We start from the raw sequence: 19,805 nt of genomic DNA on the forward strand, positions 1-19,805 counted from the left end.
ATGACACCCATTTGAAATACACACACACCTGAACAAGAACTCCATAATGAGGCACACGCACAAACAAGAAACATAATTGAGCATGTGTTTGGGATGCTGAAGTCACGGTTCCGGTGCCTAGACTCATCTGGTGGAGCCTTGCAGTACTCACCAACTACATGTACCCAAATTGTTATGGTATGTGCCATGCTACATAATATGATCCTACGGAAACAGCTGCAGTAAAACATTTTGCATTTTGTTTTTTGTTTGGCAGTTTGCTTGCTATCTCACAAGCTCAATGTTTGAAACACCCTAGAAATGCACTGAAAATATTCCTGTCAATTAATAAATTAATTAAACATTTAGATTGATTGATTAGAAGCAATTAACTTCAGTTGTGTATATATAGAGAGAGACAGTATTATTCTGTATTCAATCTGAAGAAGCATGCCCTTGGATGCACTCGAAAGCGCTCATTCTTTCACTTCAATAAAGAATTTGTTTTTACGTGGTGGTCGATCTCCAGTTTGTTGCTATACTATTTTTTGCTCCTGTTCTGGGATCAACCTTCAAGGGATAGGTTTGCTATTTTTCGTCACTTTATTGGCTCTACTTGCTTTCACCTGTCCCTACACGATGGAGGGTTCATCATTGGAATTAGACTATAATCCTGAAAGTAATCTTTCAAATTCCAAAAGGAACAATTTGTTTGAGAAGAAATCCAATCCGTTACTTACCATGGAACTATCGACTCAGATGAATACAACCGAACCAGGTACTGTTAACTTGCTATCGGAGTTTAACCCCTTGTTTAAAGAACTGGAAAATAACTTGTATAAGCAATTTCGCTTGGTATGGCAGCGCCGACACCTTGAAGCGTGTCTTCATTTCAAAGTGGTCCCTAGAGGGATGAGGGTTCTTTGTATGCCCTCTTATGGCAATAGCCATCCTGAGCTACTTAAGAACTGGCAGAAGCTGAATATAGACCTCAGCTTCAACTATATTAAATTGCTTATTGAATATTTTCTGCCCATTGAGAATGCTTTAGCTGAAAGAACTGACTCTCTGTACAAAGACCTGGTCAAAAGATTTAAAGGGGAAATGTTCACCAATAAACTTGACAATTTGATCAGTCAAGTTGATGCATATGGAGACAGACTACAGTTAATTAAGCTACGGAAATTACAGAGAGACCATAGAGATTTCATGAATGGTCAAGTCTTTGTATGGCCAAGGTTTAATCAAAGAAATGAGACACAAAGAGCCGAATTGGCAACCACGGACACAGCTAGAGGGGTTTCCATCAATGCCTTAGACATTGCCCCTTTAACTGATACAGCTACAACTAATGACGTCAGCATGGAGGCGTCGTCTGGTAGTCGCGGACATGTTTCCTCTGAATATACGAATACTCCACCACCTAACCAGATGGCTTTGTATCCACATCTTGCCTTGGGAGCGAAACCCAAGTTGCAACAAACAAACATTGAATCTTTTTTACCGCTTCCAGTGCGTCCGAGGAGGGACTCGAGAGGAAGATCGGTGAGTCAGGGAAGAGGCAAAAGGAAGCTATCAGGGGAACCACAGAACAAGAGAGGTCGATAAAGGGACTAAACAGTTTGGTTTTTAAATTATCTGATTTGTTATTAACGGATGTTGATTATAAGTTACTTAACAAAGGTTTAAGTTTTATACCCGCACAAACAAGTAATATTTCTGATGTTTTAACAGATTTAAGAGTTTTTACACGGAAAATAGCATTGAAACTGTTTTTTAAAAAAGGGTTACATAACGTTAACAATTCTAATACCCAAATTGAATTTGAATGTTTTAAAAGGAAAAGTGCGTTTACGCCTGTATCTCATCCATGTTTAGATTGTTTAATTAAAGCTTGTGAAAATGATCTGTACAAACACTATATACTTTACAGCAAGGGTTCATTATCTGTATTTCACAATCTGACTAAAGATGAACGGATGTCAATGAATGCTTTAGCGAACAATACAAAAATCACGATTAGACCAGCAGATAAGGGTGGGGGTTTAGTTTTACTAAACACCAGAGATTATCTGCAATATATGGGTCTCCTCTTACATGATGATAATACTTATAAGTTAATAGATGTGAAGATTGTTGAGAGATTAATCTGTCAGGTACATCAAGATTTATATGATATGATGTTAACTAGACAAATCAGTCATGATTTTTATTTATTCTTACTAATTGAACATCCCACCATACCTTACATTAAGGGGCTCCCTAACATACATAAGGGTGCAACACCGCCTCCACTTCGTCCCATAGTGGTTGGACATAATTGGGTTACAGAAAATATATCCATCTTTATTGAAAAGAAATTAAAACCACTTGTCATGGATATTCCCACCATTCTGAGAGACTCTTATCAACTTATTGATAAATTTAGAAATTTAGAATATGTTATATCAGAATTGCATCTTTTAGTGACTTTAGATTTAAAGAGTCTTTTTACTGCAATTCCTAACTCTTATGGGATGGAGGCAGTCAGGTCTCTGCTTAATAAGTGTCAAAAATATACTAACAATAAACAATCTCTGTTAAATGCCTTATTGGAAATAGTATTGACTAATAATGTTAGGATGTTTAATGATTTATTTTACATCCAACAGTGGGGGGGGGGTGGCTATGGGCACCCCCTGCGCAAATACTTATGCCAACTTGGCTGTTTATAATTGGGAAACTACATGTTTGTTTCCACATCATAACTACAAGAAGGTTCTTCTATATTACAGATTTGTCGATGATATACTTCTGATATGGGATGGAACTCCTGGTGAATTACAAAATTTTGTATGTGACCTAGAAAAGACCACAGATTTTTTAAGGTTTTCCATCGAATATTCAACATCAAACATTAATTTCCTTGATCTTAACATTAAAAAGGATGGACAAGGTGGATTAAAAACAGCACTTTATAGGAAAAAATGCTGGAAAAATACATTATTACAGTATGAAAGCATGCATCCTAGATTTATTTTCAAAAATATTGTTAAGGGACAATACACTAGAATTAACAGGATATGTCAAGAGGAAGATGAACGTAACACTGAATTTGATAAATTAGAACAACTCTTTTCAGAGGTTACGATCCTGAGATGATAGCCAGAACAAAAGAGATGTTTACTAATGGTTGCGTATCACATAGGAAGTATAACACTTCCAACAGATATACTGGATATTATACACAATTTCATTCATCTAAAATTAGATGTATAATTAGTTATACGAGTGACAATAAATATTTAACAGATATTATTATGAAAAACTGGTCAATTTTGGTCACCAATGATGAAATTAAACAACTAATAGGTGGAAGACCAACATTTATATATAAAAACACAAAGAACTTAAAAAGAATATTATGTAATGAAAAGATATCTTATAGTCTGATCAATAACAATATTATGGGCACCCATCCATGTGGAAAATGCAATTCCTGCCAATGGATATCCAAAGATAAAAGTTTTCTACACCCTGAATTATTATTTAAATTTGAATTTAGATGTTCAGCTAATTGTGAAGACAGTAATGTTATCTATCTGGCCACTTGTGAGTCATGTCCTGCTTTTTACATAGGCATGACGACAAGAAGATTTAAAGATAGAATGCAGGAGCATCTATATGCAATTAGGAAGGCAGATCTTAAGAATGCTCTGTCAAAGCACATTATAGAATTCCCAGAACATAAGTTTGTTTTTAGGGTGTTACAAAAAAGAGAACTAAATACTAGGAAAGGTGACAATTTTAATGATCTTGAGAACTTGGAATTAGATTGGATTTTCAGGTTTAGTGCACAAAATTATCCAGGCTTGAATACTTATGTTAGTATTAGATCATTTTTAAAGAAACGGAAATATTAACAACTATTTCCACTGTAGAGGCGTTCATACATATTTCATTTACATGGAGTATGCTTTTTCCCTTATTGTTCTTATGTCTTTGTCTTTCCACAATGTTGACATTGTTTAATCATAATATAAGCAAAAAATTTCAATTCATTTGACACATTATACTGTAACATAAAATCAGTTTATTTATTTATTTATTTGTTACTTATTTATATATATACATCTTTATTCTTCAATGAATTTTTTGCATACCTTCATTTCTACATTATGTCTAGATGGTCAAGAATTAATTATAGTTCTATGAGGGGCTATTTAATGTATTTTATTATAGTTTTGATTAAGAAATGTTTTTATGCATATAACTTATAGATTATACCACATATTTGTATGCATTCTTCAGCATATCTATAATATTTGGAAGTTTTTTATTTTTAGGTTGGTTGTTTTTGAATATCAATTATGTTATATTCATATACATATATTTTTTATAAAAATCAAATAGTTAGGCAAAATACACAATATATATATATATATATATTTCTGTCTTAACAATTGATGGTTTTAAAAACTTTGGGATGTTAGCATTTATATTTTAGACAACATGAGACATACATGCTTTGACAGTTCTTCAGTATTTCTCTACAAGTTTCAGTTCAGTTAGCTTGATAGCTAAAACATTTTGCATTTTGTTTTTTGTTTGTCAGTTTGCTTGCTATCTCACAAGCTCAATGTTTGAGACACCCTAGAAATGCACTGAAAATATTCCTGTCAATTAATAAATTAATTAAGGATTTAGATTGATTGATTAGAAGCAATTAACTTCAGTTGTGTATATATATATAGAGAGACAGCATTATTCTGTATTCAATCTGAAGAAGCGTGCCCTTGGATGCACGCGAAAGCGCTCATTCTTTCACTTCAATAAAGAATTCGTTTTTACGTGGTGGTCGATCTCCAGTTTGTTGCTATATAATTGAGCATGTGTTTGGGATGCTGAAGTCACGGTTCCGGTGCCTAGACTCACCTGGAGGAGCCTTGCAGTACTCACCAACTACATGTACCCAAATTGTTATGGTATGTGCCATGCTACATAATATAATCCTATGGAAACAGCTGCAGTAGGAACAGCATGGGGCAGGCCAAACAGCCCCCCACCATTGCCAAGGCCTGCACAGGCACAGCGTGACTCAGAGGAGGAACAACATGAGCCTGCCCCAGAAGGCAGAAGGAGGCGTGCCCAGTATGCCCTGGTCTTGGCAAAGAGGCAACGCATAGCACATACACTGACTCAGTAGGAACCCTGGAAATGACACCTCTCTCTGACTCACACATACAGTAAAAGGGATGCCTAACTTGACACTACCTGTTTTCAAACATGTATAGGGAGTGTACTATGTGCATCCGACATACGCACCCCTACAGCATCACCTGAGGCATGAGTGCCCTATTTTAAGCAATATAAAGCACTGCTAAGCACATTTTACCAGTATTGAGCATATTTAATTACAATTGCGTGTAGCTGCGCACTGCACTAACCAGTGCAACGTCAGACAACGTCGGGCAACGTTGAGCAACACTGGGCAACGTTGGGCAAAGTCGAGCAAATTCGGGTAAACATGCTCACACCTGCTTTACTGTTCCTTAACCAGTCAGGTCTGCCGAGCAGGAAAATAAAAAGCAGTGACAGGGCTCGAACTCAGGATGCTGTGCACTATAGTCACAGTATTAAACCACTAAGCCATGACAGAATTTCACTGGGACAGACACAACTTAAGTCACTCATACATAAAAGTTGGGGGGGGGTCACATACCTAACAGTCACAACCAGCAGAACAATTGTAGACAAACTCAAACACAAACAAATGCTGTATCATGCCCTCTGAAGAGGCATATGAGTAACATCCCTCCAGGCCTATTCAGACAGATAACAGCAGGCCAGGCAGTGTGATGTGGGTTGGGTAGGCTATGAAGTCACAAACTAATATGCTTGTAATTGGAAGCTAAGGTCTGTAGTACAGTGGTATGCCTCAAGCCAGTATGATAGGCAGCAGTGCAGACTGAAATGGAATACCTGACATAGCAGTGCAGGCCTAGCAAATGTCTGTAAGTGTCAGGTGTACCCCTCATCCTATGTACACCCACAGTAACAATCAGGTGTGCCTCCCTGGGTAGAAATGTACAAATAATAGCTGTCCCCCCTGTACGTAGAAATGTTGATAAGTCTATGCAAATTGACTCATGGAAGCCCTGCAGGCACAGCATGTTTCCTGTTGATGTATAACACAAAAATGAGCCCTGAAGTAAAAACCAACTTGAATTTTCACACATATATATATTATCATTTCTTTCGACTATACTACTCAGCAACAGCTCCTCGTGGTCCTGCAGAGAGGTGCTAGCAGCAGAGAACTGAAAAAGTGACTACTTTCCAGATTTAAGTATATTTTTGCTGTTTCTACCTGTGCAACCTTCTTTTCTTGCTGTAAACGAAGTTTAAACTGCTATTTTATCTGTATTGAGCATTTTTTTTACCTGCACTTAAGTTAAAGTTTGTTTGTTTAATTTTACTGTTGAGGCTGCCCACTCAAGTGTGCTAGCCTGTGCATTTAATATACTGCTGTTTCCCTGCATTTTTCTGTAGTTTTCTTACAAAAAAAAAAATATATATCCTTGTTTTCCCGCCTTTCCTTGACTAGAATAGTCCAGTATACAGGCTTTGCTGTATTCTGGTCTTTGGGATAGTTCCTGTGTTGCCCATTGCCTTACTTGGATAGAAGGAAGTTTCTTTGCTCACCAGTGGGAGTGGGGAGCCTTGAGCAGCCTATCTGTCCCTGAAGGAGTGACCTCAGCACAAGATCTAGTAGTAATTGGTTGTTTTGGACCATTTCTAGCTCTTTTGAAGTTCCCTGTATAAAAATCCGCCTCTGAGCATTTTTTTCGACTATACTACTCAGCAACAGCTCCTCGTGGTCCTGCAGAGTGGTGCTAGCAGCAGAGAACTGAAAAAGTGACTACTTTCCAGATTTAAGTATATTTTTGCTGTTTCTACCTGTGCAACCTTCTTTTCTTGCTGTAAACGAAGTTTAAACTGCTATTTTATCTGTATTGAGCATTTTTTTACCTGCACTTAAGTTAAAGTTTGTTTGTTTAATTTTACTGTTGAGGCTGCCCACTCAAGTGTGCTAGCCTGTGCATTTAATATACTGCTGTTTCCCTGCATTTTTCTGTAGTTTTCTTACAAAAAAAAAAATATCCTTGTTTTCCCACCTTTCCTTGACTAGAATAGTCCAGTATACAGGCTTTGCTGTATTCTGGTCTTTGGGATAGTTCCTGTGTTGCCCATTGCCTTACTTGGATAGAAGGAAGTTTCTTTGCTCACCAGTGGGAGTGGGGAGCCTTGAGCAGCCTATCTGTCCCTGAAGGAGTGACCTCAGCACAAGATCTAGTAGTAATTGGTTGTTTTGGACCATTTCTAGCTCTTTTGAAGTTCCCTGTATAAAAATCCGCCTCTGAGCATTTTTTTTCGACTATACTACTCAGCAACAGCTCCTCGTGGTCCTGCAGAGTGGTGCTAGCAGCAGAGAACTGAAAAAGCGACTACTTTCCAGATTTAAGTATATTTTTGCTGTTTCTACCTGTGCGACCTTCTTTTCTTGCTGTAAACGAAGTTTAAACTGCTATTTTATCTGTATTGAGCATTTTTTTTACCTGCACTTAAGTTAAAGTTTGTTTGTTTAATTTTGCTGTTGAGGCTGCCCACTCAAGTGTGCTACCCTGTGCATTAAATATACTGCTGTTTCCCTGCATTTTTCTGTAGTTTTCTTACAAAAAAAAATCCTTGTTTTCCCACCTTTCCTTGACTAGAATAGTCCAGTATACAGGCTTTGCTGTATTCTGGTCTTTGGGATAGTTCCTGTGTTGCCCATTGCCTTACTTGGATAGAAGGAAGTTTCTTTGCTCACCAGTGGGAGTGGGGAGCCTTGAGCAGCCTATCTGTCCCTGAAGGAGTGACCTCAGCACAAGATCTAGTAGTAATTGGTTGTTTTGGACCATTTCTAGCTCTTTTGAAGTTCCCTGTATAAAAATCCGCCTCTGAGCATTTTTTTCGACTATACTACTCAGCAACAGCTCCTCGTGGTCCTGCAGAGTGGTGCTAGCAGCAGAGAACTGAAAAAGTGACTACTTTCCAGATTTAAGTATATTTTTGCTGTTTCTACCTGTGCAACCTTCTTTTCTTGCTGTAAACGAAGTTTAAACTGCTATTTTATCTGTATCGAGCATTTTTTTACCTGCACTTAAGTTAAAGTTTGTTTGTTTAATTTTACTGTTGAGGCTGCCCACTCAAGTGCGCTAGCCTGTGCATTTAATATACTGCTGTTTCCCTGCATTTTTCTGTAGTTTTCTTACAAAAAAAAAAAAATATCCTTGTTTTCCCACCTTTCCTTGACTAGAATAGTCCAGTATACAGGCTTTGCTGTATTCTGGTCTTTGGGATAGTTCCTGTGTTGCCCATTGCCTTACTTGGATAGAAGGAAGTTTCTTTGCTCACCAGTGGGAGTGGGGAGCCTTGAGCAGCCTATCTGTCCCTGAAGGAGTGACCTCAGCACAAGATCTAGTAGTAATTGGTTGTTTTGGACCATTTCTAGCTCTTTTGAAGTTCCCTGTATAAAAATCCGCCTCTGAGTGTTTTTTTCGACTATACTACTCAGCAACAGCTCCTCGTGGTCCTGCAGAGTGGTGCTAGCAGCAGAGAACTGAAAAAGCGACTACTTTCCAGATTTAAGTATATTTTTGCTGTTTCTACCTGTGCAACCTTCTTTTCTTGCTGTAAACGAAGTTTAAACTGCTATTTTATCTGTATCGAGCATTTTTTTACCTGCACTTAAGTTAAAGTTTGTTTGTTTAATTTTACTGTTGAGGCTACCCACTCAAGTGCGCTAGCCTGTGCATTTAATATACTGCTGTTTCCCTGCATTTTTCTGTTGTTTTCTTACAAAAAAAAATATATCCTTGTTTTCCCACCTTTCCTTGACTAGAATAGTCCAGTATACAGGCTTTGCTGTATTCTGGTCTTTGGGATAGTTCCTGTGTTGCCCATTGCCTTACTTGGATAGAAGGAAGTTTCTTTGCTCACCAGTGGGAGTGGGGAGCCTTGAGCAGCCTATCTGTCCCTGAAGGAGTGACCTCAGCACAAGATCTAGTAGTAATTGGTTGTTTTGGACCATTTCTAGCTCTTTTGAAGTTCCCTGTATAAAAATCCACCTCTGAGCGTTTTTTTTTCGACTATACTACTCAGCAACAGCTCCTCGTGGTCCTGCAGAGTGGTGCTAGCAGCAGAGAAATGAAAAAGTGACTACTTTCCAGATTTAAGTATATTTTTGCTGTTTCTACCTGTGCGACCTTCTTTTCTTGCTGTAAACAAAGTTTAAACTGCTATTTTATCTGTATTGAGCATTGTTTTTACCTGAACTTAAGTTAAAGTTTGTTTGTTTAATTTTACTGTTGAGGCTGCCCACTCAAGTGCGCTAGCCTGTGCATTTAATATACTGCTGTTTCCCTGCATTTTTCTGTAGTTTTCTTACAAAAAAAAATATCCTTGTTTTCCCACCTTTCCTTGACTAGAATAGTCCAGTATACAGGCTTTGCTGTATTCTGGTCTTTGGGATAGTTCCTGTGTTGCCCATTGCCTTACTTGGATAGAAGGAAGTTTCTTTGCTCACCAGTGGGAGTGGGGAGCCTTGAGCAGCCTATCTGTCCCTGAAGGAGTGACCTCAGCACAAGATCTAGTAGTAATTGGTTGTTTTGGACCATTTCTAGCTCTTTTGAAGTTCCCTGTATAAAAATCCGCCTCTGAGCATTTTTTTTTTCGACTATACTACTCAGCAACAGCTCCTCGTGGTCCTGCAGAGTGGTGCTAGCAGCAGAGAACTGAAAAAGTGACTACTTTCCAGATTTAAGTATATTTTTGCTGTTTCTACCTGTGCAACCTTCTTTTCTTGCTGTAAACGAAGTTTAAACTGCTATTTTATCTGTATTGAGCATTTTTTTTACCTGCACTTAAGTTAAAGTTTGTTTGTTTAATTTTACTGTTGAGGCTGCCCACTCAAGTGCGCTAGCCTGTGCATTTAATATACTGCTGTTTCCCTGCATTTTTCTGTAGTTTTCTTACAAAAAAAAAATATCCTTGTTTTCCCGCCTTTCCTTGACTAGAATAGTCCAGTATACAGGCTTTGCTGTATTCTGGTCTTTGGGATAGTTCCTGTGTTGCCCATTGCCTTACTTGGATAGAAGGAAGTTTCTTTGCTCACCAGTGGGAGTGGGGAGCCTTGAGCAGCCTATCTGTCCCTGAAGGAGTGACCTCAGCACAAGATCTAGTAGTAATTGGTTGTTTTGGACCATTTCTAGCTCTTTTGAAGTTCCCTGTATAAAAATCCGCCTCTGAGCATTTTTTTCGACTATACTACTCAGCAACAGCTCCTCGTGGTCCTGCAGAGTGGTGCTAGCAGCAGAGAACTGAAAAAGCGACTACTTTCCAGATTTAAGTATATTTTTGCTGTTTCTACCTGTGCAACCTTCTTTTCTTGCTGTAAACGAAGTTTAAACTGCTATTTTATCTGTATTGAGCATTTTTTTTACCTGCACTTAAGTTAAAGTTTGTTTGTTTAATTTTACTGTTGAGGCTGCCCACTCAAGTGCGCTAGCCTGTGCATTTAATATACTGCTGTTTCCCTGCATTTTTCTGTAGTTTTCTTACAAAAAAAATATATCCTTGTTTTCCCACCTTTCCTTGACTAGAATAGTCCAGTATACAGGCTTTGCTGTATTCTGGTCTTTGGGATAGTTCCTGTGTTGCCCATTGCCTTACTTGGATAGAAGGAAGTTTCTTTGCTCACCAGTGGGAGTGGGGAGCCTTGAGCAGCCTATCTGTCCCTGAAGGAGTGACCTCAGCACAAGATCTAGTAGTAATTGGTTGTTTTGGACCATTTCTAGCTCTTTTGAAGTTCCCTGTATAAAAATCCGCCTCTGAGCATTTTTTTCGACTATACTACTCAGCAACAGCTCCTCGTGGTCCTGCAGAGTGGTGCTAGCAGCAGAGAACTGAAAAAGTGACTACTTTCCAGATTTAAGTATATTTTTGCTGTTTCTACCTGTGCAACCTTCTTTTCTTGCTGTAAACGAAGTTTAAACTGCTATTTTATCTGTATCGAGCATTTTTTTACCTGCACTTAAGTTAAAGTTTGTTTGTTTAATTTTACTGTTGAGGCTGCCCACTCAAGTGCGCTAGCCTGTGCATTTAATATACTGCTGTTTCCCTGCATTTTTCTGTAGTTTTCTTACAAAAAAAAATATCCTTGTTTTCCCGCCTTTCCTTGACTAGAATAGTCCAGTATACAGGCTTTGCTGTATTCTGGTCTTTGGGATAGTTCCTGTGTTGCCCATTGCCTTACTTGGATAGAAGGAAGTTTCTTTGCTCACCAGTGGGAGTGGGGAGCCTTGAGCAGCCTATCTGTCCCTGAAGGAGTGACCTCAGCACAAGATCTAGTAGTAATTGGTTGTTTTGGACCATTTCTAGCTCTTTTGAAGTTCCCTGTATAAAAATCCGCCTCTGAGCATTTTTTTCGACTATACTACTCAGCAACAGCTCCTCGTGGTCCTGCAGAGTGGTGCTAGCAGCAGAGAACTGAAAAAGTGACTACTTTCCAGATTTAAGTATATTTTTGCTGTTTCTACCTGTGCAACCTTCTTTTCTTGCTGAAAATGAAGTTTAAATTGCTATTTTATCTGTATTGAGCATTTTTTTTACCTGCACTTTAGTTAAAGTTTGTTTGTTTAATTTTACTGTTGAGGCTGCCCACTCAAGTGCGATAGCCTGTGCATTTAATATACTGCTGTTTCCCTGCATTTTTCTGTAGTTTTCTTACAAAAAAAAAATATCCTTGTTTTCCCGCCTTTCCTTGACTAGAATAGTCCAGTATACAGGCTTTGCTGTATTCTGGTCTTTGGGATAGTTCCTGTGTTGCCCATTGCCTTACTTGGATAGAAGGAAGTTTCTTTGCTCACCAGTGGGAGTGGGGAGCCTTGAGCAGCCTATCTGTCCCTGAAGGAGTGACCTCAGCACAAGATCTAGTAGTAATTGGTTGTTTTGGACCATTTCTAGCTCTTTTGAAGTTCCCTGTATAAAAATCCGCCTCTGAGCATTTTTTTTGACTATACTACTCAGCAACAGCTCCTCGTGGTCCTGCAGAGTGGTGCTAGCAGCAGAGAAATGAAAAAGCGACTACTTTCCAGATTTAAGTATATTTTTGCTGTTTCTACCTGTGCAACCTTCTTTTCTTGCTGTAAACGAAGTTTAAACTGCTATTTTATCTGTATTGAGCATTGTTTTTACCTGAACTTAAGTTAAAGTTTGTTTGTTTAATTTTACTGTTGAGGCTGCCCACTCAAGTGCGCTAGCCTGTGCATTTAATATAGTGCTGTTTCCCTGCATTTTTCTGTAGTTTTCTTACAAAAAAAAATATATATATCCTTGTTTTCCCGCCTTTCCTTGACTACAATAGTCCAGTATACAGGCTTTGCTGTATTCTGGTCTTTGGGATAGTTCCTGTGTTGCCCATTGCCTTACTTGGATAGAAGGAAGTTTCTTTGCTCACCAGTGGGAGTGGGGAGCCTTGAGCAGCCTATCTGTCCCTGAAGGAGTGACCTCAGCACAAGATCTAGTAGTAATTGGTTGTTTTGGACCATTTCTAGCTCTTTTGAAGTTCCCTGTATAAAAATCCACCTCTGAGCGTTTTTTTTTCGACTATACTACTCAGCAACAGCTCCTCGTGGTCCTGCAGAGTGGTGCTAGCAGCAGAGAACTGAAAAAGTGACTACTTTCCAGATTTAAGTATATTTTTGCTGTTTCTACCTGTGCAACCTTCTTTTCTTGCTGTAAACGAAGTTTAAACTGCTATTTTATCTGTATCGAGCATTTTTTTACCTGCACTTAAGTTAAAGTTTGTTTGTTTAATTTTACTGTTGAGGCTGCCCACTCAAGTGCGCTAGCCTGTGCATTTAATATACTGCTGTTTCCCTGCATTTTTCTGTAGTTTTCTTACAAAAAAAAAATATCCTTGTTTTCCCACCTTTCCTTGACTAGAATAGTCCAGTATACAGGCTTTGCTGTATTCTGGTCTTTGGGATAGTTCCTGTGTTGCCCATTGCCTTACTTGGATAGAAGGAAGTTTCTTTGCTCACCAGTGGGAGTGGGGAGCCTTGAGCAGCCTATCTGTCCCTGAAGGAGTGACCTCAGCACAAGATCTAGTAGTAATTGGTTGTTTTGGACCATTTCTAGCTCTTTTGAAGTTCCCTGTATAAAAATCCGCCTCTGAGCATTTTTTTTCGACTATACTACTCAGCAACAGCTCCTCGTGGTCCTGCAGAGTGGTGCTAGCAGCAGAGAACTGAAAAAGTGACTACTTTCCAGATTTAAGTATATTTTTGCTGTTTCTACCTGTGCAACCTTCTTTTCTTGCTGTAAACGAAGTTTAAACTGCTATTTTATCTGTATCGAGCATTTTTTTTACCTGCACTTAAGTTAAAGTTTGTTTGTTTAATTTTACTGTTGAGGCTGCCCACTCAAGTGCGCTAGCCTGTGCATTTAATATACTGCTGTTTCCCTGCATTTTTCTGTAGTTTTCTTACAAAAAAAAAAAATATCCTTGTTTTCCCGCCTTTCCTTGACTAGAATAGTCCAGTATACAGGCTTTGCTGTATTCTGGTCTTTGGGATAGTTCCTGTGTTGCCCATTGCCTTACTTGGATAGAAGGAAGTTTCTTTGCTCACCAGTGGGAGTGGGGAGCCTTGAGCAGCCTATCTGTCCCTGAAGGAGTGACCTCAGCACAAGATCTAGTAGTAATTGGTTGTTTTGGACCATTTCTAGCTCTTTTGAAGTTCCCTGTATAAAAATCCGCCTCTGAGCATTTTTTTCGACTATACTACTCAGCAACAGCTCCTCGTGGTCCTGCAGAGTGGTGCTAGCAGCAGAGAACTGAAAAAGTGACTACTTTCCAGATTTAAGTATATTTTTGCTGTTTCTACCTGTGCGACCTTCTTTTCTTGCTGTAAACGAAGTTTAAACTGCTATTTTATCTGTATTGAGCATTTTTTTTACCTGCACTTAAGTTAAAGTTTGTTTGTTTAATTTTACTGTTGAGGCTGCCCACTCAAGTGTGCTAGCCTGTGCATTTAATATACTGCTGTTTCCCTGCATTTTTCTGTTGTTTTCTTACAAAAAAAAATATATCCTTGTTTTCCCACCTTTCCTTGACTAGAATAGTCCAGTATACAGGCTTTGCTGTATTCTGGTCTTTGGGATAGTTCCTGTGTTGCCCATTGCCTTACTTGGATAGAAGGAAGTTTCTTTGCTCACCAGTGGGAGTGGGGAGCCTTGAGCAGCCTATCTGTCCCTGAAGGAGTGACCTCAGCACAAGATCTAGTAGTAATTGGTTGTTTTGGACCATTTCTAGCTCTTTTGAAGTTCCCTGTATAAAAATCCGCCTCTGAGCATTTTTTTTCGACTATACTACTCAGCAACAGCTCCTCGTGGTCCTGCAGAGTGGTGCTAGCAGCAGAGAACTGAAAAAGTGACTACTTTCCAGATTTAAGTATATTTTTGCTGTTTCTACCTGTGCGACCTTCTTTTCTTGCTGTAAACGAAGTTTAAACTGCTATTTTATCTGTATTGAGCATTTTTTTTACCTGCACTTAAGTTAAAGTTTGTTTGTTTAATTTTACTGTTGAGGCTGCCCACTCAAGTGTGCTAGCCTGTGCATTTAATATACTGCTGTTTCCCTGCATTTTTCTGTAGTTTTCTTACAAAAAAAAATATCCTTGTTTTCCCGCCTTTCCTTGACTAGAATAGTCCAGTATACAGGCTTTGCTGTATTCTGGTCTTTGGGATAGTTCCTGTGTTGCCCATTGCCTTACTTGGATAGAAGGAAGTTTCTTTGCTCACCAGTGGGAGTGGGGAGCCTTGAGCAGCCTATCTGTCCCTGAAGGAGTGACCTCAGCACAAGATCTAGTAGTAATTGGTTGTTTTGGACCATTTCTAGCTCTTTTGAAGTTCCCTGTATAAAAATCCGCCTCTGAGTGTTTTTTTTCGACTATACTACTCAGCAACAGCTCCTCGTGGTCCTGCAGAGTGGTGCTAGCAGCAGAGAACTGAAAAAGTGACTACTTTCCAGATTTAAGTATATTTTTGCTGTTTCTACCTGTGCAACCTTCTTTTCTTGCTGAAAATGAAGTTTAAACTGCTATTTTATCTGTATCGAGCATTTTTTTTACCTGCACTTTAGTTAAAGTTTGTTTGTTTAATTTTACTGTTGAGGCTGCCCACTCAAGTGCGCTAGCCTGTGCATTTAATATACTGCTGTTTCCCTGCATTTTTCTGTAGTTTTCTTACAAAAAAAAATATATCCTTGTTTTCCCGCCTTTCCTTGACTAGAATAGTCCAGTATACAGGCTTTGCTGTATTCTGGTCTTTGGGATAGTTCCTGTGTTGCCCATTGCCTTACTTGGATAGAAGGAAGTTTCTTTGCTCACCAGTGGGAGTGGGGAGCCTTGAGCAGCCTATCTGTCCCTGAAGGAGTGACCTCAGCACAAGATCTAGTAGTAATTGGTTGTTTTGGACCATTTCTAGCTCTTTTGAAGTTCCCTGTATAAAAATCCGCCTCTGAGCATTTTTTTTCGACTATACTACTCAGCAACAGCTCCTCGTGATCCTGCAGAGTGGTGCTAGCAGCAGAGAACTGAAAAAGTGACTACTTTCCTGATTTAAGTATATTTTTGCTGTTTCTACCTGTGCAAACTTCTTTTCTTGCTGTAAACGAAGTTTAAACTGCTATTTTATCTGTATCGAGCATTTTTTTTACCTGCACTTAAGTTAAAGTTTGTTTGTTTCATTTTACTGTTGAGGCTGCCCACTCAAGTGCGCTAGCCTGTGTATTTAATATACTGCTGTTTCCCTGCATTTTTCTGTAGTTTTCTTACAAAAAAAAAAAATATATCCTTGTTTTCCTGCCTTTCCTGACTGGAATAGTCCAGTATACAGGCTTTGCTGTATTCTGATCTTTGGGATAGTTCCTGTGTTGCCCATTGCCTTACTTGGATAGAAGGAAGTTTCTTTGCTCACCAGTGGGAGTGGGGAGCCTTGAGCAGCCTATCTGTCCCTGAAGGAGTGACCTCAGCACAAGATCTAGTAGTAATTGGTTGTTTTGGACCATTTCTAGCTCTTTTGAAGTTCCCTGTATAAAAATCCGCCTCTGAGCATTTTTTTCGACTATACTACTCAGCAACAGCTCCTCGTGGTCCTGCAGAGTGGTGCTAGCAGCAGAGAACTGAAAAAGCGACTACTTTCCAGATTTAAGTATATTTTTGCTGTTTCTACCTGTGCGACCTTCTTTTCTTGCTGTAAACAAAGTTTAAACTGCTATTTTATCTGTATTGAGCATTTTTTTACCTGCACTTAAGTTAAAGTTTGTTTGTTTAATTTTACTGTTGAGGCTGCCCACTCAAGTGCGCTAGCCTGTGCATTTAATATACTGCTGTTTCCCTGCATTTTTCTGTAGTTTTCTTACAAAAAAAAAAATATCCTTGTTTTCCCACCTTTCCTTGACTAGAATAGTCCAGTATACAGGCTTTGCTGTATTCTGGTCTTTGGGATAGTTCCTGTGTTGCCCATTGCCTTACTTGGATAGAAGGAAGTTTCTTTGCTCACCAGTGGGAGTGGGGAGCCTTGAGCAGCCTATCTGTCCCTGAAGGAGTGACCTCAGCACAAGATCTAGTAGTAATTGGTTGTTTTGGACCATTTCTAGCTCTTTTGAAGTTCCCTGTATAAAAATCCGCCTCTGAGCATTTTTTTTTCGACTATACTACTCAGCAACAGCTCCTCGTGGTCCTGCAGAGTGGTGCTAGCAGCAGAGAACTGAAAAAGTGACTACTTTCCAGATTTAAGTATATTTTTGCTGTTTCTACCTGTGCAACCTTCTTTTCTTGCTGTAAACGAAGTTTAAACTGCTATTTTATCTGTATCGAGCATTTTTTTACCTGCACTTAAGTTAAAGTTTGTTTGTTTAATTTTACTGTTGAGGCTGCCCACTCAAGTGCGCTAGCCTGTGCATTTAATATACTGCTGTTTCCCTGCATTTTTCTGTAGTTTTCTTACAAAAAAAAAAAATATCCTTGTTTTCCCGCCTTTCCTTGACTAGAATAGTCCAGTATACAGGCTTTGCTGTATTCTGGTCTTTGGGATAGTTCCTGTGTTGCCCATTGCCTTACTTGGATAGAAGGAAGTTTCTTTGCTCACCAGTGGGAGTGGGGAGCCTTGAGCAGCCTATCTGTCCCTGAAGGAGTGACCTCAGCACAAGATCTAGTAGTAATTGGTTGTTTTGGACCATTTCTAGCTCTTTTGAAGTTCCCTGTATAAAAATCCACCTCTGAGCATTTTTTTCGACTATACTACTCAGCAACAGCTCCTCGTGGTCCTGCAGAGTGGTGCTAGCAGCAGAGAACTGAAAAAGTGACTACTTTCCAGATTTAAGTATATTTTTGCTGTTTCTACCTGTGCAACCTTCTTTTCTTGCTGTAAACGAAGATTAAACTGCTATTTTATCTGTATTGAGCATTTTTTTTACCTGCACTTAAGTTAAAGTTTGCTTGTTTAAACTTACTGTTGAGGCTGCCCACTCAAGTGCGCTAGCCTGTTCATTTAATATACTCCTGTTTCCCTGCATTTTTCTGTAGTTTTCTTACAAAAAAAAAAATATCCTTGTTTTCCCACCTTTCCTTGACTAGAATAGTCCAGTATACAGGCTTTGCTGTATTCTGGTCTTTGGGATAGTTCCTGTGTTGCCCATTGCCTTACTTGGATAGAAGGAAGTTTCTTTGCTCACCAGTGGGAGTGGGGAGCCTTGAGCAGCCTATCTGTCCCTGAAGGAGTGACCTCAGCACAAGATCTAGTAGTAATTGGTTGTTTTGGACCATTTCTAGCTCTTTTGAAGTTCCCTGTATAAAAATCCGCCTCTGAGCATTTTTTTTCGACTATACTACTCAGCAACAGCTCCTCGTGGTCCTGCAGAGTGGTGCTAGCAGCAGAGAACTGAAAAAGTGACTACTTTCCAGATTTAAGTATATTTTTGCTGTTTCTACCTGTGCAACCTTCTTTTCTTGCTGTAAACGAAGTTTAAACTGCTATTTTATCTGTATTGAGCATTTTTTTTACCTGCACTTAAGTTAAAGTTTGTTTGTTTAATTTTACTGTTGAGGCTGCCCACTCAAGTGCGCTAGCCTGTGCATTTAATATACTGCTGTTTCCCTGCATTTTTCTGTAGTTTTCTTACAAAAAAAAAATCCTTGTTTTTCCGCCTTTCCTTGACTAGAATAGTCCAGTATACAGGCTTTGCTGTATTCTGGTCTTTGGGATAGTTCCTGTGTTGCCCATTGCCCTACTTGGATAGAAGGAAGTTTCTTTGCTCACCAGTGGGAGTGGGGAGCCTTGAGCAGCCTATCTGTCCCTGAAGGAGTGACCTCAGCACAAGATCTAGTAGTAATTGGTTGTTTTGGACCATTTCTAGCTCTTTTGAAGTTCCCTGTATAAAAATCCGCCTCTGAGCATTTTTTTCGACTATACTACTCAGCAACAGCTCCTCGTGGTCCTGCAGAGTGGTGCTAGCAGCAGCGAACTGAAAAAGTGACTACTTTCCAGATTTAAGTATATTTTTGCTGTTTCTACCTGTGCGACCTTCTTTTCTTGCTGTAAATGAAGTTTAAACTGCTATTTTATCTGAATTGAGCATTGTTTTTACCTGCACTTAAGTTAAAGTTTGTTTGTTTAATTTTACTGTTGAGGCTGCCCACTCAAGTGCGCTAGCCTGTGCATTTAATATACTACTGTTTCCCTGCATTTTTCTGTAGTTTTCTTACAAAAAAAAAAATATCCTTGTTTTCCCACCTTTCCTTGACTAGAATAGTCCAGTATACAGGCTTTGATGTATTCTGGTTTTTGGGATAGTTCCTGTGTTGCCATTGCTTTACTTGGATAGAAGGAAGTTTCTTTGCTCACCAGTGGGAGTGGGAAGCCTTGAGCAGCCTATCTGTCCCTGAAGGAGTGACCTCAGCACAAGATCTAGTAATAATTGGTCGTTTTGGACCATTTCTAGCTCTTTTGAAATTCCCTGTATAAAAATCCGCCTCTGAGCATTTTTTTTCGACTATACTACTCAGCAACAGCTCCTCGTGGTCCTGCAGAGTGGTGCTAGCAGCAGAGAACTGAAAAAGTGACTACTTTCCAGATTTAAGTATATTTTTGCTGTTTCTACCTGTGCAACCTTCTTTTCTTGCTGTAAACGAAGTTTAAACTGCTATTTTATCTGTATTGAGCATTTTTTTTACCTGCACTTAAGTTAAAGTTTGTTTGTTTAATTTTACTGTTGAGGCTGCCCACTCAAGTGCGCTAGCCTGTGCATTTAATATACTGCTGTTTCCCTGCATTTTTCTGTAGTTTTCTTACAAAAAAAAAAATATCCTTGTTTTCCCGCCTTTCCTTGACTAGAATAGTCCAGTATACAGGCTTTGCTGTATTCTGGTCTTTGGGATAGTTCCTGTGTTGCCCATTGCCTTACTTGGATAGAAGGAAGTTTCTTTGCTCACCAGTGGGAGTGGGGAGCCTTGAGCAGCCTATCTGTCCCTGAAGGAGTGACCTCAGCACAAGATCTAGTAGTAATTGGTTGTTTTGGACCATTTCTAGCTCTTTTGAAGTTCCCTGTATAAAAATCCACCTCTGAGTGTTTTTTTTCGACTATACTACTCAGCAACAGCTCCTCGTGGTCCTGCAGAGTGGTGCTAGCAGCAGAGAACTGAAAAAGTGACTACTTTCCAGATTTAAGTATATTTTTGCTG

Source organism: Protopterus annectens, chromosome 12.part0 (assembly GCF_019279795.1).
Source record: "Protopterus annectens isolate FY-2018-M chromosome 12.part0, PAN1.0, whole genome shotgun sequence".
NCBI classification, from domain to species: Eukaryota; Metazoa; Chordata; order Ceratodontiformes; family Protopteridae; genus Protopterus; species Protopterus annectens.